This window comes from Trachypithecus francoisi, unplaced genomic scaffold (assembly GCF_009764315.1).
Source record: "Trachypithecus francoisi isolate TF-2019V2 unplaced genomic scaffold, Tfra_2.0 Lachesis_group0, whole genome shotgun sequence".
NCBI classification, from domain to species: domain Eukaryota; kingdom Metazoa; phylum Chordata; class Mammalia; order Primates; family Cercopithecidae; genus Trachypithecus; species Trachypithecus francoisi.
Genome location: NW_022681453.1, coordinates 194,423,881 through 194,448,962, shown reverse-complemented (window position 1 = coordinate 194,448,962; position 25,082 = coordinate 194,423,881). Strand labels below are relative to the sequence as shown.

The window sequence follows — 25,082 nt, the reverse complement described above, 5'->3', positions numbered from 1 at the left end:
TGGCATTTGGGAAACAGGCTCATTGTATAGAGAAAAATAAAACTGGACCCTACTTAACACTAAATACAAAAGAGGACTCTGCGTGTTTTAAAGACCTAAGTATAAAAGGTTAAAGAAAAATAGCGGAAATAAAACGGGTAGAAGAGAGTACAGGAACATATCTTTGTGATCGATCCTCCTCAAAACAAAATTTCAGAAGCATAAGGCAAATTTTTACAAATATGATTAAATTAAAATTAGGGGTTTCTAATCAACAAAAGTCCCTATGGACAAAGTTAATAAGACTGTTAACAGAACAGAGATAGATATTTATAACATCTAAATCAATGAGAGATTGATATGAAGAATATGGAAGGATCTTGAACATTTATGACTGTAATTAAAAATGAGGAAAGGAGCTGCGTGCGGCTCACGCCTGTAATTCCAGCACTTTGGGAAGCCAAGGCAGGCAGTTCATGAGGTCAGGAGTTCAGGACCAGCCTGACCAATATGGTGAAACATGACTCTACTAAAAATACAAAAATTAGCCTGGTGTGGTGGCGTTTGCTTGTAGTCCCAGCTACTCAGGAGGCTGAGGCAGGAGAATCACTTGAACCCGGGAGGCGGAGGTTGCAGTGAGCCAAGATCGTGCCACGACACTGCAGCCTGGGTGACAGAGCACGTCTCCATCTCAAAAAAAAAAAAAAAAAAAAAAATATATATATATATATATATATGGAAAGGATATAAACAGACATTATACAGAAGATGAAATTCCAAAAAGCTAACAAGGTGGCATAGGTCAGTTGTGCTAAAGCAGACTCTGAGCTAGGGAGTTGTGAGCAGGAGGTCTACATGGGAGCGGTCTCAGCAGCAACACAGTGAGGGAGTGAGGAAATCAGCATAGGGCTGGGCAGAGCGAGGATCTGAACTGTGATGTGGGTACAGCACACGCCTTGGCCGATCCCATGGGGGAATGCTGATGCTGGCATGTCTTTTCAGAGATGTCCTGAATGTAGGCAAGGGACTGGGACTTTGTACCTCTGCAGTGACTAGCCTCTGGATGGAGGCTGCCCCCACGGAGAGCTCATAAGCGTGGGTGAAGCTGCTTCCTGGGGCTGAGGGCAATTCCCGGGGAGGGTCTCACCTGTGAGCCATTTACAGCCAGCACTTTGGCAGGAAGGGGCGGGGAGGGGTGAGGGGAAGCACAGGTTTCAGTCCTGGGGCAGGAACCAGAGTCTGGGGCAGATACCATGCATCTACCATGAAGAAAGATTCAAAAGTTTTAGTAACATAAAAAATGAAAATTAAAACAACAGCAGGATGTCACTGTATGCCTTTTATATTGGCAAAATATAGAAATACAGGTAATGCCAAGTATTGGCAGGGATGTGGGACATAGCCACCCCTGTACCTTGCTGGCGAGAGGACAGATTGAGAGGAGTCGGCACTGGCAGTGTTCTGGGGCACACGCAGGCATCGTTAGTCGCATTCAGTAGAACATGTTAGCAGTGCCGCCACGAGGTATACATCCCAGGCTGCTCTTACACAATTCTGTAAGGAGAGGTGTATGCAAACGTTGCCTGTACAGGAATTAGTGGTGGGAGCTGGAGACTACCTGAGTTTCCATCACTGAGATGGAGAAATAAAATACAGTGAATGCACGCCAGGGAGTACAATGCAACAGGACTGAGGCAAAATCATAAATGTATACATAGCAGCATAGAAGGATCTTAAGAACAGTGAAAAATGGGGGAAAAGCATGAAAAAGGTTAGAAAGAATGAGATAGAATGTGTACATAAATTTAAAATACTGCAAATGCTATTTGTATGAAAATATGTGAACAAAAAGATACACACGATACACCTAGGAATCATCTGCAGTGAGAGAAGGAAATGGAATTGCAGGATGGGGAGTAAAAGGAATAAGGAAGGAAATAATTCAGGAGGGGTTTCCCAGGGACCAACGATGCTGATCCACGAGCCAAGAAGTGGGAGGAACTCGATTCTCTTCATCTAACTTCTAAAACTAGCAGCAGCAACCACCACACCACTGCCATTTGAGCCCCAAGAAAGCAAGCTCAGGTTCTGCACCTTCTCTTTCTCTGAGATCTCCCCTCAAAGGAAAATGGCAGAATCCTGCCACACATCACTCCTCGCTCTTACGTATAAATGAAATGACGCCCACCTCTGATCTCCAGTGGGCTAAAGAAGTTGGCATCTGCACAGAGGTTCATGCCCCTTGAGGCAGAATGACTTTGCTGCAGGGAAGGATGCTTTCCATTCTCTTTCCCACGAACTCTCCCACCTTTCATTCCAATCAAGTCACCAACCAGACTGAAATGCAATAGGCATGAGCTCAATGCTTCCCTTTGATCAGGACCCTCACGGCAGACAGAGGAAACCACCAACTCAGGGTGAGGTTTAGATCTTGTCCACCAGGGCCGGGCGCGGGGGCTCAGGCCTGTAATCCCAGCACTTTGGGAGGCCGAGACGGGTGGCTCACCTGAGGTCGGGAGTTCGAGACCAGTCTGACCGACATGGAGAACCCCCATCTCTACTAAAAATACAAAAAAATTAGTTTGGTGTCGTGCACATGCCTGTACTCCCAGCTACCTGGGAGGCTGAGGCAGGAGAATCACTCGAACCTGGGAGTCGGAGGTTGCGGTGAGAGGAGATCACGCCATTGCACTCCAGCCTGGGCCACAAGAGCAAAACTCCGTCTCAAAAAAAAAAAAAAAATTGCCCACCTAGGAGAGGGCCCAAAACAGTGAAGTGACACTGGCTTGACAAGTTCTTTGCGCTGATGGAGAATGAGCTTGAACGAACCCTCTGATGAAATCTATCCTGCCTGACCAATCAGTCCCGGAACCCTGGAGGCCCTGAGAGAGCCGGAGAATCATGAGGGTTACCAGCTGTTCTTGGGTTCCACTGTGGCTGTTCCAACCCCCAACTGCTACCCCTGACACCCCCAACCCTATCCAACAAGCATTTGAGAACCAAGACCAGGTTACCAGTCCAAAGTGAGGAACACAGAGATTGAGATCCAGGGGTGTAGAGGAGAGCTGGGCTGGGAGGAGGGCTGCCACTCAGGCTCATAAATGTGTAAAAGGAAAATAAATCTCGGGACCTAAAAATCACTAAGCCAAGAGAAAAGTCAAGCCGTGAACTGTTAGACCTGCCTCCCATTCTATTCCTAGATAAGATAGCTACAAAGACAGGAAGCTACAGACCTCCCTCACAATTTGCCTATGGGGAAATTCCTTGTGGACGAAGCCCAGGTAGAACTAGAAGTCTCCCTCTGAGGCTCACCAGAGACAAATACACATCTGATAGCTTCCTCTGCCCTATCGTTTATGTAAAAAGACAGATTCACTGAGCTGGACTAAATTGTGTATTCAGTGGAAGGCTAATCAAGGACTCAAAAGAATGCAACCTTTTGTCTCTTATCTACTTGGAAGCCCTCACTTCCAGTTGTCCTGCCTTACAAAATTGAACCACTGTACATCTTACACATATTGATTGATGTCGCGTGTCTCCCTAAAATGTATAGAAGCAAACTGTAAGGCCGGGCACAGTGGCTCACGCCTGTCATCCCAGCATTTTGGGAGGCTGAGGCGGGCGGATCACCATTTGTCGGGAGTTTGAGACTAGCCTGTCCAACGTGGAGAAACCCTGTCTACTAAAAATACAAAATTAGCTGGGCGTGGTGGTGCATGCCTGTAATGGAGAATCGCTTGAACCCGGGAGGCAGAGGTTGCGGTGAGCTGAAATCGCACCACTGCACTCCAGCCTAGGCAATAAGAGCGAAACTCCGTCTCAAAAGAAAAAAAAAAAAAAAGCAAACTGTGTCCCCGATATCCCCAATAACCCCGGCCATCTTGGGCACACGTTGCCAGGACTTCCGGAGGCTGTGTCACAGGCACGTCCTTAACCTTGGCAAAATAAACTTTCTAAACTGACTGAGACCTGTCTCAGACATTTGGGGTTCACAGATGGAAACAGAAAGTCAAGTGGTCATAACAGTGCTCCGAACGCCCTGGCCAGCACCAGGCCCTGACTCCCAGGCCACCTCTCACTTTTCCTCACTATCATAGTGAAAACCACACATTATTACTATTTAAAGGGCCTCTTCTAGAACACCAGCGCTGCATTCCACAGACAAGTCTGTAATAAATAGGATCCTGAGGAAAAAGGAGAGTCCCAGGATCCATGGTACTGGAGTTGGTATAGGTAGAATTTTGAAATTGTTTTCCTTCTGGGTCCAGAAAGTCAACTTCTGTGCCTGCCTTAATACTTTTTCCTGGAAAGCTCAGGGTACAACAGGTCTTGCTGCTGAAAGGCGTTCTAAGGACAGCAGTCGGTCGGTGATGGTATAAAATGCCTGTGCGCAGTAGGCCTTCTCCAAATGTTAGCTCCCTTCCCTACCCCCATTTTCCTTCTCCTGCGTTGTTTTCACTGAGGAGTCACGCTGGAACCCAGAAGATCTGGTCACGCTGGAACCCAGGAGATCTGGCCTCTGGTCTTGGCTCAGGTGTCTTTTTACAACCTGGTCTTAAGTAAGAGGCTCTCCCTCCCTACAGCCTTCTGTCTCGCTGACTCTGGTTTCTCATGTTTAGAAATGGAGATAGTATCATCTATCTTGGTGGTACCCAGCTTGGTCCCCACTGCCTTTTTTCTAGCCTCTGGAAAATGAAAACTATTACATTTTAATTTTTTACATAGAAAACTATAAAATAAGAAGCTATTATTAACCATGATCCAGGTAAGATGTGTTGGCATTAAAAGATGGAGAGCAGGAACATGATTAGAACATAGAATCAAGGGTGAGGCGCGGTGGCTCACGCCTGTAATCCCAGCACTTTGGGAGGCCGAGATGGGCAGATCACCTGAGGCCAGAGGTTCGAGACCAGCCTGGCCAACATGGTGAAACCTGTCTCTACTAAAAATATAAAAATTAGCCGGGCCTGGTGGCATGTGCCTGTGATCCCAGGTACTCGGGAGGCTGAGACAGGAGAATCGCTTGAACCCGGGAGGCGGAGGTTGTAGTGAGCCAATATCACACCACTGCACTCCAGCCTGGGTGACACAGTGAATCTCTGTCTCAAAAAAAAAAAAAAAAGAAAAAGAAAAACAGAAAGAAAGAAAATAGCATCAATATGGGAACATACTAAATGAGGAGTTGCCTTCTCCCATTCCCATCTCCCAAAAGTAACCTATTAACAGTTTCTTATCATTCCATCCAGAAAAATTATGCATATATATTGACATGTCCTGTTTTTAAAAAGTACACAAAATTGGTCATATCCCAAATAGTATTCTCTAATTTGTTATTTTAAACTTAATAATATATTTTCATACATATATATAAATCTATTTTATTCTAACAGCTAAATCGTATTTTGTGAAATGGATGTACAATTCAGTCCAGGAAGATGGTGAAGTTTCTCTTTTTTTTCTTTTGCGAACACTTGCTCATCCTCTTGCCCCTCGATTTTCTCCTGAGCGTCTGACTTGGCCAGGAGCTGTGATTCAGGTGACAAGTAAGATAGAGAAGGTCCCGTGTACCCAAACGTCCAGGGCGAATTGCTGTGACACTGTTGTAGGTGACAGTGTTTGCTTGTTTCTCTTACTGGAGAAAAGTTCCAAAGTCAATAGCCAGTTTGCCATGTATGTTGATGGCTGACCATTTTGGACAAACTTCAATGTTTTCAATAATAAAATTCCACATTTGGAAAGGACCTGAAGGTCATTTGGCTTAACCTCCTTGAACTCACTGTAGAAATTTCTTCTATAAGCCTCTGTGTTATCATTTTTTTTTTTTCCCAAGACCAAGTTTCGCTCTTGTTACCCAGGCTGGAGTGCAGTGGCGCAATCTCAGCTCACCACAAACTCCGTGCCCCGGGTTCAAGCGATTCTCCTGCCTCAGCCTCCCAAGTAGCTGGGATTACAGGCGTGTGCCACCACACCCTGCTAATTTGTATTTTAGTAGAGATGTCTCCATGTTGGTCAGGCTGGTCTCGAACTCCTGACCTCAAGTGATCCACCCGCCTTGGCCTCCCAAAGTCTGGGATTACAGGCGTGAGCCACCGCGCCCGGCCTGTGTTATCATTTACTGTCACTGTATCATAACATCCAACAGCTTTTACTAACAGAAATTCTTCCTCATTTCCTCAGACCAGTCACCATGCAACGTCCCCGCACTGGCCCAGCTCTGCCCTTTGAAACATCCTCGAACATGTGTGTTCCTCTTCCCACACGGCTCTCCAGATGATTGAGGACCTCGCTCACATCCCTGAGTCCACTGTTTGTTCATTTAACAAATGTCTCTCTAGAGCCCGTCATGTTTCCGGCACTGAGACAGGCACCTCGTAAACTCCATGAGGGCGGACATGTCAGTCTAACTTGCTATGTGTGGTAACCACAGCACCTAAAACGGCTTTCTGTGCAGTAGGCATTTAATACGTATTTGTTGAATACACAAATGAATACAAAGGTGAATAACATAGTCTCTGTCCTCAAGGAACTCTTAGTGTAGTGGGAGTGGGCGAACAGAACTACAGGCAACTCTAATCTAGGAGCCGGGAGAGAATGTGAGTAGCAAAATCTCAAAGGACAGGCCCCTAACCCAGCATTTGTTACCTTCCCTTCTCCGCTGTGAGGGATCATCCATTACCTTCCCTTCTCCACCACCTCCCTCATGCACTGTGATGCCAGTCACATCATTCTGTCATGGTATGTCTGCGTGTCTGTTTCCTAACGAACTGTCAGCTCTTTGAGGACAGGGACTGAGTTTTATTTAGCTTTATAACCCTAATGCTTAGCACAGGGTCTGGCCTAGAAGATGCAGTTCTTATTTATTTACTTAGATATTTATTTATTTGTTTGTTTATTTATTTGTTTATTTATTTGCTCTTGTCACCCAGGCTGGAGTGCAGTGGCGCAAACTTGGCTCACTGCAACCTCCACCTCCTGGGTTCAAGCGATTCTCCTGCCTCAGCCTTCCAAGTAGCTGGGATTACAGGTGCCCGCCACTATGCTCGGCTAATTTTTGTATTTTTTTAGTAGAGATTGGGTTTCACCAATCATGTTGGCCAGGCTGGTCTTCAACTCCTGACCTCAAGTGATCTGCCCACCTCAGCCTCCCAGAGTGTTGGGATTACAGGTGTGAGCCACCATGCCCGGCCCATATTCGTTAAATGAAGTGACTGACTGATTGATGGATGGCTAAATGAATTAATACATTAACACTCCCATGGAAAAAAAAATTGAAGTAACTGCTTTCACGGGATTAAATTAGTCTTGCCTGACGTTTTACCAATACAAAAACTTAGTGAAGTAGAAGTGACAGAAATCTTGGGAGGAGATGACCGTGATACCTAGGGGTCCACAGAGCCTCACTGTTTCGACCAACATTTAATGAGCACCTACTCTGTGCCAGGTGTGCTGCCAGACTCTAGGTCAAGGCAAATGAGACACAGCTCCTGCCTCTAAGGTGCTCCCCGACTAGAAGAGGAGATACACACGGAAATCATGAGGCTGCAGGTGACTCTGACAGGGTCACAAGGGTGCTGTGCAGGGTAGGGTGGTCAGGAAAGCTGCCTGGAAGAGAAGGCGCCTGAACAGAGTCCTGAGGAAACTGTCCAGGTGAGGAGATGAAGGAAGGCCATTCTAGATGGAGGGAGCAACCTGGGCAGAGCCCGAAGGGGTGAGGACAGGCCTTTTGCAGGTACTGCATAGCACCTGGGAGGGCAGGGAGTGGAGGGAGGGGGAGAGGTGGAGGGGGGCCAGATCAGGAAGGGCCTTATAGGACTGCTAAGGAATTTGGACTTGACCGTGATGAGGCCATGAGGGAGCCATTGAAAGAATTCCAAAATCTCAGGATAATCAGATTTGCATTTTAGAAGATTGTTCTTTTTTTTTTTTTTTTTTTTTTGAGACGGAGTCTTGCTCTGTCGCCCAAGCTGGAGTGCAGTGGCCGGATCTCAGCTCACTGCAATCTCCGCCTCCCGGGTTCACGCCATTCTCCTGCCTCAGCCTCCCGAGTAGCTGGGACTACAGGCGCCCGCCACCTCGCCCGGCTAGTTTTTTGTACTTTTTTTTAGTAGAGACGGGGTTTCACCGTGTTAGCCAGGATGGTCTCGATCTCCTGACCTTGTGATCCGCCCGCCTCGGCCTCCCAAAGTGCTGGGATTACAGGCTTGAGCCACCGCGCCCTGCCTAGAAGATTGTTCTTACAGCAGTTTAGAAAATGGATTAGGCTTGCACGGTGGCTCATACCTGTAATTCCAGCACTTTGGGAGGCTGAGGTGGGAGGATCACCTGAGGCTAGTCGGCCTTCCCAAGTGCTTGGATTACAGGTGTGAGCAGCCTTGTCTCCCTGGCTGCTTCAGTCTTCTGTAGACAGAAGGCTCTGTTAAATTTGCAAGCTACAAGCACCTGAGCCACACGATGGCCTAATCAACCAAGTCACGTGTAAAGCTATCGCTTGGCCGTGAGGAATAAAATCAATATTTTAAGACCTTAATTATTCAAATGCTATACCCCAGAGGTGATTCATAACTTGAGGAGCGCCTCAGTAGGAGAACACGGGCTAAGGATTTGTGTGAACATGGCTTAGCCTGCAATTTCCCATATGCAGTCAGTCAAAGGGCTGACAAAAGATAAAATAACAGAACTGTTCTTACACAGCTTCCCAAGGAGATCCCAGAGGAGCCAGGCTGCTCCTGCTAAGAAGCCTAGACTCATAATCAGGAGAGAAGAAACTTGCACTAATGAAGGAGCTGTGGCCCCCTGGGCTCTCTGAGTGCTGGTGTCTTCAAGAATTCCTGCATCCTTTGCACAACGTGGGGCTGGTAAATCGGCAGGGGTGGGGCGGGAATGGGGGAGAATGGGACTCTTCCAGACACTACCTTTAGAATAAAATGTATGATATTGGCCGGGAGCAGTGGCTCACGCCTGCAATCCTAGCATTTTGGGAGGCTGAGGCAGGTGGATCACCTGAGGTCAGGAGTTCAACACCAGCCTGGCCAACATGGTGAAACCCCCGTCTCTAGTAAAAATACAATAATTAGCTGGGTGTGGTGGCAGGTGCCTGTAATCCCAGCTACTCGGGAGGCTGAGGCAGGAGAATCGTTTGAACCTGGGAGGCGGAGGCTGCAGTGAGTAGAGATCTTGCCATCATGCCATTGCGCTCCAGCCTGGGGGACAAGAGCGATACTTCTCTCAAAAAAAAAAAAAGTAACATATTTTCTGAGAAAGTGTCAGTAGTCGTGTATCCCTGCCCCTAAATCATCACTTCATGCAGGAACTTCAGCCTCCTGTCCTTGGTGCATGCGCCGTTAGGACCATGTGTCAACGAGTGGACCGCACTCATTGACGGGGTGGGGGTGGGGGTGGGGACAAGGGTGGGGTGGAGGTGGTTTGGGGTGGGGGTGGGGTGGGCGTGAGGGGGTGGGGGTGGGGATGGGAGGGTGTGGGGGTGGGGGCTAGGGTGGGGGTGGGGGTGGGGATGGGGCGGGGTGGGGGAGTGGGGTCGGGGGGGTTGGCCGATCAAGTTAGGAGTGTGGATGGGGGCCGGGCGCGGTGGCTCACACCTGTAATCCCAGCACTTTGGGAGGCCGAGGCTGGTGAATCACCTGAGGTTGGGAGTTTGAGACCAGCCTGATCAACATGGAGAATCCCCATCTCTACTAAAAGTACCAAATTAGCCGGGCGTGGTGGCGGCGCCTGTGATCCCGGCTACTTGGGAGGCTGAGGCAGGAGAATGGCTTGAACCCGGAGGCGGAGCCTGCGGCGAGCCAAGGTGGCGCTACTCACTCCGGCCTGGGCGACAGAGCGAAACTCCGTCTCAAAATAACAGAGTGGATGGTTGGGTAAAAACTCACCTCACTAATGGAGGAAGCAACTAAACCCAGCCTAGAGAAATGGAGGCGGGCTGGCATCGTGGATGCTCCTGGATAGGCAGCCTTGAGTTCTGAGTCCCAGGCTCTGCCACTGTGTGACCTTGGACGAGACAACGTCCCTCTCAGCATCAGTTTCTGTGACACTAAAATAATGATAATAATCTCCTACTTACTGGGTTCTTGGGAAGAAGAAATGCAGTTAAGAAGATTTGCAGGAGCACTTTGCTGTTCCCTCAGACTGCGTATTAGTCAGGACATTGCTTTGGTTTCTGTAACAGAGACCGAAATAATAAAGGCTTAAACAAAACAGAATTTATTTTTCTCTCACATAAAGCCCCACGCTGGTGTGGCTGCTCTGGACTGTGAGGTCTTCAGAGCCCCGCTCCTTCTGTCTTACTGGCTTCCTTAGCCTGCTCCAAGACGGCTCCCTGCCACAACCACATGCCAGCCGGCAGAAGGGTCAGGGGCCAAGGGAGGGCAAGCCCTGTCGCCATAACCCAGCACTGTCTACACACTCCCTCCCTCTTCCTGTTAGAGTCCATCGTCACATCTCGCTCTAAGAGAGGCTGGGAAGTACAGTCGCTTTCTGGGAAGCCTACACTCAACTAAAAATTCCGTGATGATGAAAGAACAGGGGGTGGCCTTTTTTTTTTTTTTTAGATGGAGTCATGCTCTGTCACCAGGCTGGAGTGCAATGGCGCGATCTCAGCTCACTGCAATCTCTGCCTCCCAGGTTCAAGCCATTCTTCTGCCTCAGCCTCCCGAGTAGCTGGGATTGCAGGCGACTGCCACCGCACCTGGCTAATTTTTGTATTTTTAATAGAAATGGGATTTCACCATGTTGGCCAGGCTGATCTCCAACTCCTGACTTCAGGTGATCCGCCTGCCTCAGCCTCCCAAAGTGCTGGAATTATAGGCTTGAGTCACCACGCCTGGCCCTAGGAGATGGACTTTGAGGGACAATTCAAAGTTCCCACTATCTCCCCATTTGTTTATCTAATTCCCTTCCATCCTCAGGTCTCGAGTTGATGTCACTTCTTTGGGGAGGCCTTTCCAGACCCTGAAGTCTCCATTAGCTGCCCCCATTGCTCCCTCACGCCTCCTTGACAACACTCGCTGCACCTGTAATTTTTGACTGACTCCATTTTCCCATGAGAAGGTCATTCTGTACCCGTGGACTGTGCTTCCTGCCGAGGCCTGCCTGTGGATGCTAAATACATCCACACTGACGGGTAGCAAGGTGCTGTCCCCTGAGGGCTCTGGGAGCTCCTCGGGCAGAGCTTCACAGCTTCGGGCCACCACCAAGTCCTCTCCGACCCAGGATTTGTTTGGAAAGAAACTGGTACCTTTTGCGGCTTCCTCAGCGGTGGGCGTGCCGGCACCGTCTCCTCTTATCTGCTGGTCCTCTCTCTGTGTGGGCCTCTAGAACTGCTCCAGTCCAGCCTCAGATAGTCCACGAGTGAGTGACTGTGGCTTTTCGTAATCTTGCTTCGAAGCTCTGTTGTTCGGGACCTGGGAAGGAACAGAGGGTGTTGTGGGAAGAGCTTTGCCCAGCACAGAGGTCAGAACGAAGGACTCAGGGAGAGATGTGGTTTTCTATTCCTGGTCTCTATAATGCAACGAATGGGCCTGAAGCCTGCCCTGTGAAGAGGTGGGGAAGGAACCTCAGTGGAGGATGTCCCCAGGGAGTTGACCCACACCCCCCTCTGTGGGGTCAGATGGCTCCCCAGGGTCTGGGCCCATGTGAACCCACTGTGTGGCTCCTGGGCCGCTCCCTGGTACTCCACTTCAGTGACCTCTAGCTCACTCGTTTTTTCCTCTTTTTTTTTTTTTTTTTCTTGAGACAGTCTCACTCTGTCGCCCAGGCTGGAGTGCAGTGGCATGATCTTGGCTCACTGCAACCTCCACCTCCTGGGTTCAAGCGCTTCTCCTGCCTCAACCTCCGAGTAGCTGGAATTACAGGTGTGCCCCCACCATGCCCGGCTAATTTTTGTATTTCTAGTAGAGACGGGGTTTCACCTTGTTGGTCAGGATGGTCTCAAACTCCTGACCTCAGGTGATCCACTCGCCTCAGCCTCCCAAAGTGCTGGGATTACAGGCGTGAGCCACTGCACCTGGTCTCACCCTTGTTTTGATATAAAACTCATCATTTTCTAAGAAATCTCCTTCTTAGTTCATTTTCTTTGTTCCAAAGAATGTCTTTCGAGAATTTCATCAAACATGACTCGGGTTCTCCTGTTGAGTGGAGGGCTGGAGGGCTGTGCCCTGGGGTTGACGTTTATCCTGCCACATTCTCGGCACCCTCCAATTTTTCTTTGATTTAAACTAGAGGGAAGCTTGGCTTGGGCCGGGAGCAGTCAGCTCTTTCTGGCAGTCTTCAGAGCTACTGAAGGGGAAGTCACCAGACACCAAGCCCTGCCGGTTGCTAGGTGCTCAGGTTACACTGATACACAAAACGAGGGTATTCAAGAGCCAAGTTCAAGTTTCCCTGCTCATATTTTTCCAGAGAGTAGGGGAGGGAGCAGCCATATCCTACCCACAGCCCCTGGGAACTCTGCCTCATGTCTGGTATCCAGGGAATCTTTCCTCCCAGCGGTGGCACAGAACTGACCTGGGAACGCACACAATTGCAGCTTCATTCTGGTAGCTGGACTTTCCCCCCCATAAAATGGCAGTGTCCCTTTAATTCCCTGCAGGTCTCCTCTCTGGAGCTGGCAGTAGGTTAAATGAATCAACTGACCAGCCCCTTCTCACTGGGGGTTCTGGGGTGGAAATTCTTCTTACTTGCTTCAGCTTGTGTCCAGAAACAAAGAACAGTTAAGCAGGGATTAACTTTTCCCTCTGTTGGTTTCTCTGTCCTTTCTCAGAATAGTTCCACGTCTAATTTAGGGACATAGGTTCCTCTTGGAGCCCCACTTCCTTCCTTCATTGACCATCCATACAGCCATTGACTGTCCCAGCTGTTCCAGTCTTCCTTACTCCCACCATGGGGAGCAAAGTGTCTCTCTGGGTTGATTTCCCAGCATGGCTCCGTGCAACTCTGACTTTAGCTTCATCTATTTCTCTCCAGCACATACCCTGGACTGGCCCTCTGCACATTCCAAAAACTTTCTATTAATGACGTATTTCCCCAAGTAGCCTTCTTTTCTGAAAAAAGAATATATTGAACATCTTATACACATATTCTAGTTCTCATTGAGATTTGACAGCAAAGGGTAGTAGAAAAAGTACTGATTTGCGTGTTAGGGTTTCTGGGTCCTCATTCTACCGTTGGCATTAACTAGTGTGTGACATGGAGAAAGTCGCTTCTCTTGGCTCATGGTCCCCTCCATTATGCCAGCGACTCTTTCAAATGCTAACAATCTAGTGTCTATATTGAATAATCTTGCCATCTCTTGTGAGTTTGATCAGCATTTTGTCAATCCCCATGACAAACAGTTTCCCATTTGGCATGTTTCTGGTGGAGCTAAGGCTGTTCGATCAGCATTTTGTCAATCCCCATGACAAACCAGTTTCCCGTTTGGCATGTTTCTGGTGGAGCTAAGGCTGTTGCAACATGGGAGCTGGTCATGATCCATTCTTCATTCTCTCCATTGAGGGTGCCTGAAATAAAAGCCAATGGTTGAATGACAGTACTTGGGATGAGGACAGCTGAGATTAGGCCCAGGACACAACCTCCTCACACTGATATTGGGACCACAGGAGACTGGCATCTTGTTCTTGAGGATTCCATGACAACCTGAAGTGTTCATCTCAAAAATGCCATCCTACCGCACCATATCCCTCGCCTCCCAAACTCACACCTTAGGCCAATCCTGAGGGCAACGTAGTAACTGGACATGACCCACCAACTGTGCTCCAGAAAAGACATCCTGGCTGCCGCAGGTCTGCACCTTCCCTGCTGAGGCGGAGCCTTCTTTCCTGACTTTGTTTGCCAAATTCATGTGTCCCCAAATGGTCCTTCTTACAGAGACGTCCGATTTGCAATCCTTACAACACCTTCATTGCTTTAAAAGAATGGGGGAGATATCTCCTTCTAATTACATTTACAGCTCCCTTTTCTCTCCTATAGAAAACAGACCCAGGTTTTTTGTTTTTTTTTTTAACTTGCAAATATTTCACATTTGTTTGGAGAGCAGATTTCTTTCCAGGTTTTTAGAACGCTGAAGTCACTGACACATGGCTGTTGAGATATACTGTAGCTGAGTGCAAACATGCCCGACTGAGTGCATACAGTCAAACCTGTGTTTTAGGCCATGGTGGGTACAGGGAGGGATGAGCCTGACGTGAAACTGTCCCGGGGGATGCTGAGAATGGCACTTTTCTGTCTGCAGAGACCTTGAAGAGGAGATCTGAACAAGGTGTATTTTCATTTGTCTTGAGCCCTCTCACTCCCCGCCTCTCCCCTTACCCTGTCCCAGGGACAAGCTGATTCTACTTCAGATCTCTGTTTTAGCAATGTTCCCCTTTTGGGAATAGTAATGGAACAGCCTAGGTCCCGGGGCATCAGCCCTGCCAAATTTCTAGTCTGAGTCTAGCCCTACTTACCGTTAGGCTCCCATTAGTCTGTTAGGCCCTCTTATCTAAAGGGCACATATGAAGCAAGACCCAGTCTGGGGAGAACTGGCTGCCAAAGCCAGACACCTCGGGATCCTGCTCATTACTGTGACCTCCCTCATCCCTGAGTTAAGTCTTAATCTGTGCTTACTCGGTGGAAACAAACAAAGTTATTTGTCTATATTATTGCTTTAGGGCCTCCAAAGATCTGGCCAAGTTAGGTGGCTTTAGAACAAGTATCTTGGCCGGGCGCAGTGGCTCATGCCTGTAATCCCAGTACTTTGGGAGGCCAAGGCGGGCAGATCACGAGGTCGGGAGATGGAGATCATCCTGGCCAACATAGTGAAACCCCGTCTCTACTAAAAATACCAAAATTAGCCAGGTGTGGTGGTGCACACCTGTAGTCCCAGCTACTCGGGGGGCTGAGGCAGGAGAATCACTTGAACCTGGCAGGCGGAGCTTGCAGTGAGCCGAAAGCAAGACTCTATCTCAAAAAGATAAAAATAAAAATAAAGAAGAGCAAGTATCTCTATTTTTGTTCTCTTGCTGTGCAACTTGGTTGCACTATATAGACGTACCTTTCTGTTGGTTTTATTTGATTCAAAGAGTGATGATCTTACGTTTTATATAAATATTAAATATTAAATTTGCCTGCTTGGTGTGCGAGTAAAACCTATAATCATTAATTTTGGTCAAGTTTGAAACAGTGATTCCCATGTATGACTGCACGCTGGTATAAACACGGCAGCTTTACAAAAATTCCCATGCCTGAGGCCCATCCCCCCAAATCTATTTTAATTGATTTGGAGTAGGGCCTGGGCCCTGAATTTTTTTTTTTTTTCTGTTTTTAAAAAGCTCCATGATGATTCTAATTGCAGCCAAAATTGAGAGCCATTGTTCTGAATGATGCCTGAGAAATGTGCTAATTTGGTGTGTGTGGGGCAGGGGGAGGCAGGGTCAAAGAAGATGTTAAACTGAATTGGCTGACTTGTTTTGTCAGTCTTCAGCCCAGTAGCTGGACAGGAGCAAAGTCAAGATTACAGTGCAGTTATGTAAGGTTTGAGGATAAGCCTCTTCTCCTAAAACTGACTCATTACTGCATGTATATTCCATTTAAAGCAATCTAGAGCAATCATGTGGAAATACTGGGTGAGAACCACGTTTTGTGAATATGGTTAGGGCCCAGTAATATTCAGTAATCATTCTATGACCAGAATGGAGAAGTGACAATAAAAAAGAACTCTCCCATTTAAAATAATCTGCGCTGGAAATGCCCTAGTGTTTACTGGCTGATCCTAAGCCAGTAACACACTCATATCGCCTTGAATTTCAAGACATCACTGTGGTGATCTCTGATGATTCGAGGCTCACATTTTGCCGTCTCTTGTCCCCGACCTGAACTTCTGGTTCAGCGTGTCTGAAGGCAGAGCGGGAGGACAATTCAGGTAGCAGAGAAGTGAACAAAGGACAGTCCCTGAATAGGCGAATTCAAGCTCGTTAGCAGTCAGCCCGGAATGAGGCTGATCATCTCTCAGCAGGATTTTTCAGGAGCTGGGAATGGTTGGAATCTTTGTTTTCCTTTTCCTGGGAAAGAGAGGTCCATTAGCTCTCCAGCTACATTAGAACTTAATTTGTTTTGTTTTGTTTTTTGTTTTTTTTTTAACACTGTAGAGGGGACAGTACATTCCAAAAGTTAGAGGACAGCCAAGGGAGATTCGTCCTCTTTAGAGGATATCATGAAGCATATGGTGCCTCACACGGATGGGGAAGGCAGTTCACAGGCAGGAGCCAAGACAGGGATTAGCTCATAGAGGGCGGCTGGCTGGATGTAGGAAGAGCTGCCAGGTAAAGGGACCCAAGCTTGGGACTTAAAGTTCTAGTCGTGTTTTTAAAGAGTTGTCATCTTTCAAATATATAAGGGTAAAGATTTAGGAACTGCCCTCAGGAATGAGGTGCATGAAACTCACAGACAGACCAAAATCCCAAAATCTCTGGTACCTAGTGGACATTTCCCTGGGGCTGCTTCCTGGGCAGGGTGTCTGCTGCCCTCCACTAATAGCCAGGGAGCCCAGCCCTTGGTGCAGGCGTACAGGTTGAAATGCTCAGGGGTTTACCTGATCCCACAGTTTTAGAGGCAAGAAGCTGACATTTAGGCTTGAATAGTGCTCCTTTTCTAAGTAAATGACAACCTGGAGAAAGGTCTGAGCCAGGCGTTTGACGTTTTCAAGCTAACTTTCTTTTCCGAGAGATCTGGAAGACTGACTCCGATCATACTCTCCCAGCCTCCTGGTGGAAAGGGAACCCCCAGTCCCATGGTGGCTCCTGAACATGCCAAAGGCACAGGCACAGGCTTGGCTCGGCTTAGCCTGCGGTCCCTTCCCGAGGGCTGTGTCTTCAGTGGGATGAGAAAGACGTTGGCAGAGGCTTTTAGGCTATGAACACGCCAGGTGCATTTAGTCAACAGTGTAAGCTGAATACCAGAAAAGATAAAGTAGAGAAAAGGGCTGCAAAATTGCCACCTGAGGCAGAACTAGACGAGGCTGAGTCCAGGGGAGGCCCTGTTTCTCATGGCCCTTGTCTGATAGTCATGATAAATTAAACATAAACACCTACCCATATGCTAGAAATTGATTTCAACTCATTTACCAAATAAGCAAAATATCGGTATCGATGATGTATACTTAGATCTCTATTTGCCAGTCGATCTCCTTCTGCAGTCCCCAGTCTGTGCTAGACAGAGCAGACCACTTCTCTGTGCTGCCTAAGCAGTGCTTTCCTTGGACCCTGCTATGCTCACTACTTCGGACAGGGAAAGTGACTCTCCTAGGCTACAATGGACCTGTAACTTACTCATCTTGCAACCTCAGCAGTGGAAGGCTCGTGGTGAACGTCGATGGAATGAACTGCGTGTCCATGTAGTCCATCTGTTATCTCTAATAAACACTGAAAGTCAAAGAACAAGATGGAGTAATCAGGAAACAGAGAAAGAGGTATCATCAGGTAACCAGGAGGTAGAAGCATAAGGATGAAACATGAAATCATTCATAGCAAGTTAGTTTCTCTTCTCCTGGTCACCTCACTCCCCACATCCCCAGAGGAGGAAGTGCAGTGGACGGGTGTTAGCTGAGAGTCCAGAGGACCTGGATCAAGAGTCAGGAGGGTGGTCTTCTCTCTAATTGAACGTGTGGCTTGAAGTCAGTTCCTCTCCTTTTCTGGGCTTCAGTTGCCCCCTTCTATAGAATAAGAAGATTAGACTAGGTGGCCTCTCAAAGTCTTTACAGCTCTGATATTTTATAATTTTATGCATCGAACGCTATAATTCCAAAGTATTAAAGAAAAGGGCAGTACCCCATGGTTTGAGGGGCAGGGACTATAGCACAGACTGCACCAGACCCTGAATTTACCCGCCAGCCTTTAGTTCTGGAGGACCTAAGTGAGTGTCAGCTTGAAAACACTCAGTGTTTGAAATGCCAGACCACAGCTGCACAAAATAGGAAAAATCTTGTTAGGAAATGACCGCAGTCCCCTAGCGCTGTGGAAAACATTGCCTCAGACAAAAAGGACTTTTCCATTGGAAAAAAAAAAAAAATCAGCAGTGTTGTGTCTGCGAATGCCGTCTGCCCAGGCAGTTCTCATCGAGTCCGGCCTACTCAGGTTCCTGGCTCTGGGGCAGTGCTTTTCCACTTCATGTCGGTCCTAATGGTAAATGCAGGTTGTTCTCCTCTTCTGGCCCCAGCTGTCCCAGGAATCAGACTTTGAAGTCGTTTTAAAATTCATCTTTGGACTGTCTGACTTGTCAATGCTTCCTCCAGAGGCAAAAATCACAACATGCTTTCACTGGAATGGGTCTCAGAAGTGAGCTCGTGATACCTATTTAATCCCGTGTGTGAGGAACATGACATCCCAGGTAGGGAGGTGCATTGCTCAAGGTCACAGACAGAGGTCAGGGGACTGGGTCCTGAGGCTGGTGCAGGGTTCTTCCCATTTCCAAGCTGTCTCTAGCCCCGGGGCCGATTCTCTTCTACCTTCCCACACCGATGTTTCCCAATGAACCAACTAGCTAACCAGCTAACCACCCTGTGGGTATTTCCTATACGCCTCGGACCCTGCGTTCTCTGGTGCTCTGCTTTGTAAACAATTATTTTTTACTGTTCCCAAATGCAACAGTAAACAGTAAGCACTCACCTTTGGGGGCAGAGCAGAGCTGGCCTGCTTCTTTGAGTCCTGCTTCAATTTCTGGAACTTAAAACATAGTGTCCCACCTATTCCTTGAAAGACATGCAGCAGTAAGAAGGAGTTGCATAGTTGTACATAGAGTCCAGGGAGAGATGTCTGGTCAGACCCCAGCTCTGGGGCAGGGTGGCTTTGGTCTGAGTAGTGTTCAGACCTATGCAGGAAGCCGCACCAGGCAGAGAGGAGGCCTCAGCCTGCCCAGGTACCCACCCTGGTGCAGCCCTCTCTGTCTGCCACCAAGAGGGCCTCTTCCTGAGGCTCCACAGTTGGGCCAGTCCTTGCCCAGTCAATGCTTTCTGGGCTCACTCTCTCAAAAAGGAAGTAGCCCCTTTTGTTCTTAGACCACCACAGATGCAGACAAAGCCCGGATTTTAAAGAGGAAATTTCTACTGAAATAAAGTAGAAAATAAACAAAACCTAGATATGATCATATTTACAGACTATAATTTTCTAAATAAAATGTAAAATGCATATTTATGGTAGAAAACTTGGAAATATATATTTTAAGAATCCATAAGCCCACCCATCGCCTAGCCCTGTGCTGCCTCTAACATGGTAGCAAGTAAGCAGGTGTTGCCACTGAGCATTTGAAACGTGGCTGATCTGAACGGAGACGCACTGTAAGTATCAAATACACACCGGAGTTGGAAGATTTAGTACCAAAAATGTAAAATATTTCCTTAATACTTTCAAAAATATTCATTACATGCCTGAGATGATAGCATTCTGGATATATTGTATTAAACATATATATATACACACACACACTTTTTTTTTTTTTGAGAGCGCAGTGGTGTGATCAGCTCACTGCAACCTCCACCTCCCAGGTTCAAGCAATTCTGCTGCCTCAGACACCCGAGTAGCTGGGATTACAGGCACCTGACACCACACCCAGCTAATTTTTGTATCTTTAGTAGAGATGGGGTTTCGCCATGTTGGCCAGGCTGATCTCAAACTCCTGACCTCAGGTGATCCACCTGCCTCAGCCTCCCAAAATGCTAGGATTGCAGGTGTGAGCCACTGCTCCATTGTGGGGTATATATATTTGAAGAGTCTGGTCATTCTGGCACCTCCCCTCCATTGTGACATATATATATTGAAGAGTTTGGTCATTCTGGCACCTCCCTGCCATTGTGGGGTATCTATATTTGAAGAGTCTGGCTCCTGGTTAAACACCTATGGGTGATTTTTCAGGTCTGACTGCAAGCAATGACAGAGGCTTGACCTGGCAGGCCTCCCGGGAAAGCTCCGCTCCCCACACCAGAGCTGGTGCCCAGCCAGCACTCAGGAGGCTCTGAGGGGAGTTAAGGACTCAGCCCGCTATGCTATGCTCTTCACATATTTGCATTCTTAGCCCAGTGTCTTCATTCCTCAGTCTCTTTCTCTGAGGCCTTGGGCTGAGGTTTTTTCAGGTGTCTCTTCTGAGGCCTCCTTACCAGGGGGAGGAGAGAGAGCCCTGAAGACCTGTTTCCCCACTCTGACTCAGCACCCAGGATTTTCCCACTCTACCCCGCACCCCCACCCCAGGGTCCATAAAACTGCTGGAGCCTTTGGTTGGGGGCTCCCTCAAAAGTGAGATGTCCGCCACATCGGCACCGATCCACCTGACCCTTGAACGGTGCACTGTTTCATGGGGAAAATGAAACAGGAGAGCCTGTGGCTTCTCCAGCTTTAGCCTCCTGTTTATATTAAGACTATCATAGCAAGTGATTACAGGTGGCACTGGTTTCTTTATTTTTGTTTTGTTTTGTTTTGTTTTTGGCTCATTCTTGCTGTGATGAGCTACTCTGACACCTGACAGCTCAGCTCTCTCTCCCAGCTTAGCTGAACTCCCAACAGTATTTTTTTTCTTTTTTTGAGGGGGAGCGGGCAGAGTCTCACTCTGTTGCCCAGGCTGGAGTGCAGTGGCTCGATGTCAGCTCACTGCAACCTCCACCTCCCGGGTTCAAGTGACTCTCCTGCGTCAGCCTCCTGAGTAGCTGGGACTACAGGCACACGCCACCACGCCCGGGTAATTTTTGTAATTTTAGTAGAGATGGAATTTTCCCATATTGGCCAGGCTGGTCTTGAACTCCTGACCTCAAGTGATCCACCTGCCTCAGCCTCCCAAAGGGCTAGGATTACAGGTGTGAGCCACTGTGCCCAGCCCTCCCAATAGTATTTTTAAAAACAAAACAGTAATCACATTGAAATACAATTATATCTGTCTCAGTCAGGGTCCCAACAGGAGACAAATGGCACTGTTACATTAGGGTAACTCAGGGAGGTTTTATTTATAAAAAGCTAACTAATAACAAACTTAAGGATGGAGTGTAGGAGAATGAAAAAAATAACTCAGAACCCGAGGGCTGGCGGCGGCAGACCTGTGACCATCCCTAAGTCCAAAGGGACCAGAGGAGGGGTAAGGCTACCGGAACCAGGAAAGAGAGGCAGCTGTGTGGAGTTGGGGTGCACTTAAAGGAAGAGAACGACCAGCCCAGGGCATGGTCACAGGAATGCAGCTAGGGAAATAAGCACCCTGGAATCCCTTTTCTCCTTCCCCCGATTTGCTCAGGCTCTTCACTGGCTGACTCCAGTCAGGAGCCGGAGGAGATGGAGTCCCTGTTGCCCTAGTCCTCTTTCAGTGCAGGAGGCAATGGAGATGGCCAGAGGTGGGAGCAGGAGGATGGGTGAATCTAGACAGGCGAAGAGCTGACTGCAACCAGCCTGGCCAACACGCCCAAACCCCGTCTCTACTGAAAATACAAAAATTAGCCGGGCGTCCGGAGGCTGAGGCAGGAGAATCGCTTGAACCCAGGAGGCGGAGGTTGCAGTGAGCTGAGATGGAGCCACTGCACTCCAGCCTGGGTGACAGAGCGAGACTCCATCTCAACAAACAAACAAATAAACAAAGAGGCCGGGCGTGGTGGCTCAAGCCTGTAATCCCAGCACTTTGGGAGGCCGAGACGGGCGGATCACGAGGTCAGGAGATCGAGACCATCCTGGCTAACACGGTGAAACCCCGTCTCTACTAAAAAATACAAAAACTAGCCGGGCGAGGTGGGGGCGCCTGTAGTCCCAGCTACTTGGGAGGCTGAGGCAGGAGAATGGCGTAAACCCGGGAGGTGGAGCTTGCAGTGAGCTGAGATCCGGCCACTGTACTCCAGCCTGGGCGACAGAGCGAGACTCCGTCTCAAAAAAAAAAAAAAAAAAAAAAAATAAAGAGCTGTCTGCACTTTTTTCTCGAATTGCCCTAAGTCATAGCCTAAGTGCCCTATTTTCTTGTTAATGTAACAAATCTTAATCCCTACAGTGACCGAGTGGGCACAGTTTACCGAGCAGCCCACCCCGTGCACCGAACACCCCGCCCCATGCACCGAGCACCCCACCACATGCACCGAGCACCCCACCCCACGCACCGGGCACCGCACCGGGCACCGCACCGCATGCACCGAGCACCCCACCCCACGCACCGGGCACCACACCCCATGTACCGGCACCCCACCGCATGCACCGAGCACCCCACCCCATGCACCGAGCACCCCACCGCATGCACCAGGCACCACACCCCATGTACCGGACACCCCACCACATGCACCGAGCACCCCACCGCATGCACCGAGCACCCCACCCCATGCACCGGGCACCGCACCCCATGTACCGGGCACCCCACCGCATGCACCGAGCACCCCACCCCATGCACCGAGCACCGCACCCCATGTACCAAGCACCGCACCCCATGCACCGGGCACCCCGCCCCATGCACCGAGCACCGCACCCCATGCACCGGCACCCCACCCCATGCACCAAGCACCCCACCGCATGCACCAGGCACCGCACCCCATGCCTCTGTCCTGTCTGGGTTTGTAGCCTGAGGTAGATTCAGAGGACACGATCTGGTGGACTACTCTGCACACACACATGCATGAGTATTATGCTCTCAGTCCCTATCAGAATATGCTTCCTTCAATCTTAGGCTAGAGACACAGAGGCCCCGGGGGGCTCACACCCTCGTTAAGATTGAAGGAAGCATATTCTGATAGGGACCGAGAGTATAACACGGTGCCTTCGATGGGCTGGTTCCTTTGAATCCTGCCCTCATTTCCACTGTCCTCAGCCTCTGCTTTAATGAGATGAGTCCCACACCTCCCACCCACTCCACCCCACTCCTTGCTGGCTAAACACAAGTGCCTGGTACCCTCCAAAAAAGTCGTTAGTCTACGAAAAGGGGGAATCTGGAAAAGATGGGAGTGACCTCTGTCAGCTAAGATTTCCGGAGCTGAGTGGACTCCCCTGGGAGAGCGCGCAGAGCTCCATTCCCTAATTGAATCTTCAATTGTCTAGTTTAAGTTTGCTGGAAAATTAGATGAAAAAACTCCCCAGGCCACACACTCCTGGAGCCAAGGGCCGGGAAAGTGGCAGGGAAAAGGAAGATTGCACAGACTCATGTCGTCTACATAAAAGGCAAGGGGGTGCTGAGTTGGGGCTGAGATCCACCAAAGACCACGTCAGGGTTTAAGGGTCAGCTGGGGGACCTGTGCTCAGGGACAAGGACGCTTATTTGCAAAGGAAGAAGGAGCCTAAGAGAGGGGCATAGAAAACACTGAGAGAAGGTAATGCCGCGGCGGGGATGTGGCGAGCAGAAGGGAGTCATTTTATAGAAGAGGAAACAATCTGTTGCGCGGATTATTATACCTCCTGAGGAAGAAAAGGCAATTTAATTTTTGGGGAGAAGGCAATCGGAGTGTAAACGGGCGAGGATGCTGTCTGCAACAGTGTTCATTCTGGGCTTGTCAAGACTCTGGAAATGCAGAGGACCCCGGTACCCTATCAGAAGCAAGCCCCAGGGTGCAAACAAGTCTTTCTGGCTGGAAGGAAGGTGCAGACGCAGCAGTGATGTCCTTCCAGCACTGTGCCTGGCACAAGTGGGCACCCGGCACATTCGTGCCCACCTGGCTGTTGCTGTCTGCCCCGTCACCCGCATCCACATCAGATGCATCTCCAGACTCCTTCATTCATTCCCTCATTCATTCACTTGTCTGACAAATGTTTATGGAGCTCCTCGCTCTGTGCCGGGCATAGTGCTGGGCACTGAAGGAGATGAGAGAAAAGTAAGTTAGGGTTTTCACCTCCAGAGAGCTGATGGTCTAGTGGAGAATCAAACCAAGGAACACATTTCCAAGTCTCCAATGCAGTGAAGGACGGTGACAGAGAAGAGCTCGGTTTGACGGTGTTAGGACTAGGGAGGGGTTGAGAAGACTTCTCTTACAAGTGAAGAGCCAAGAAAAAAAAAGGGGACTGAAAGAAAGGCCCAAGAAGGAGGAAGAGAATTAGAGGAGATTTCTTCCCCTAGTCCAGTAGGCAGAAGCTCGGCAGATACTTCTTGGCCCACGCCCCATAAAAATTGAATCCATAGGCCGGGCGCGGTGGCTCAAGCCTGTAATCCCAGCACTTTGGGAGGACGAGACGGGCGGATCACGAGGTCAGGAGATCGAGACCATCCTGGCTAACATGGCGAAACCCCGTCTCTACTAAAAAAATACAAAAAACTAGCCGGGCGAGGTGGCGGCGCCTGTAGTCCCAGCTACTCGGGAGGCTGAGGCAGGAGAATGGCGTGAACCCGGGAGGCGGAGCTTGCAGTGAGCTGAGATCCGGCCACTGCACTCCAGCCTGGGCGACAGAGCGAGACTCCGTCTCAAAAAAAAAAAAAAAAAAAAAAAAAAATTGAATCCATAATCCTAACGATTTAATAATTAGTCTTGTGAATCCTGTTACGAATACAGCTTTTCTCTTGAATTGATGTAGGAAGATGGAGTTCCATGTGTAGTTTTCCATGGATAAGGATAAGGGACCCTGGGTTCCCTTTGTGTTCCCCACTCCCCTGGGGACGGTCCCTGGACAGCTGTGGAAGAGTGTACGGATCTGAGGAACGGGTCACAGTGAAGAGCTGTGGAATGACCCCTGGCGGGGGCGTCCAAGTTTCCAAGCCAGGGCGACTGAGAAATTGCCAACCACAGCTCAGGGTCTTGGAGCATTCCTGGGTAAGAACCTGAGAAGCTGGTCCCGTTGGGCCTTGAGGGATCTCTTGGATGGGAAGCCTTTGCTTCTGTCCCCGTTGTCCAGCTTCACCCTCTGGTTTAGACTCAACTTTGCCTCCTCCACCTGGAAAGGGGCTCAGAGCACCTCCCATTCCTGGTCCCTCCACCTTGTCACAATCCACTTCCTGGATGTCTAGCAAAATACCTCCACCTAAGGGAGAACTGGCATGGCTCCAGGATCCACTTCTGTTAAGCTCAGAGGAATCTGGTCACAGCAGAAATAATAGCCTCTAAAAATAAGTCCCTTTTTCTTTTTTCTTTTTCTTTTCTTTTTTTTTTTTGAGACAGTTTCGCTCTTGTTGCCCAGGTTGGAGTGCAATGACGCGATCTC

The 25,082-nt window shown here is 48.9% G+C and overlaps 1 long non-coding RNA gene across 3 annotated transcripts in view; it reads right to left on the bottom strand.

Moving 5' to 3' along the window:
* The window catches only part of LOC117084439, a 53,309-nt gene that overhangs the window by 9,526 nt on the left and 18,701 nt on the right, over positions 1 to 25,082 (bottom strand). Inside the window, exons 4-7 of one of the 3 annotated variants that reach the window (XR_004437457.1) lie at positions 17,292 to 17,384; positions 15,813 to 16,911; positions 11,231 to 11,396; positions 10,058 to 10,153 (exon numbers count right to left, since the gene is read on the bottom strand). This is a non-coding gene — a long non-coding RNA (uncharacterized LOC117084439). Of the gene's footprint in view, positions 1 to 10,057; positions 10,154 to 11,230; positions 11,397 to 12,668; positions 13,488 to 15,812; positions 16,912 to 17,291; positions 17,385 to 25,082 lie in introns of all 3 variants that reach the window. The other 2 variants (XR_004437456.1, XR_004437458.1) reach the window with 2 other exon arrangements.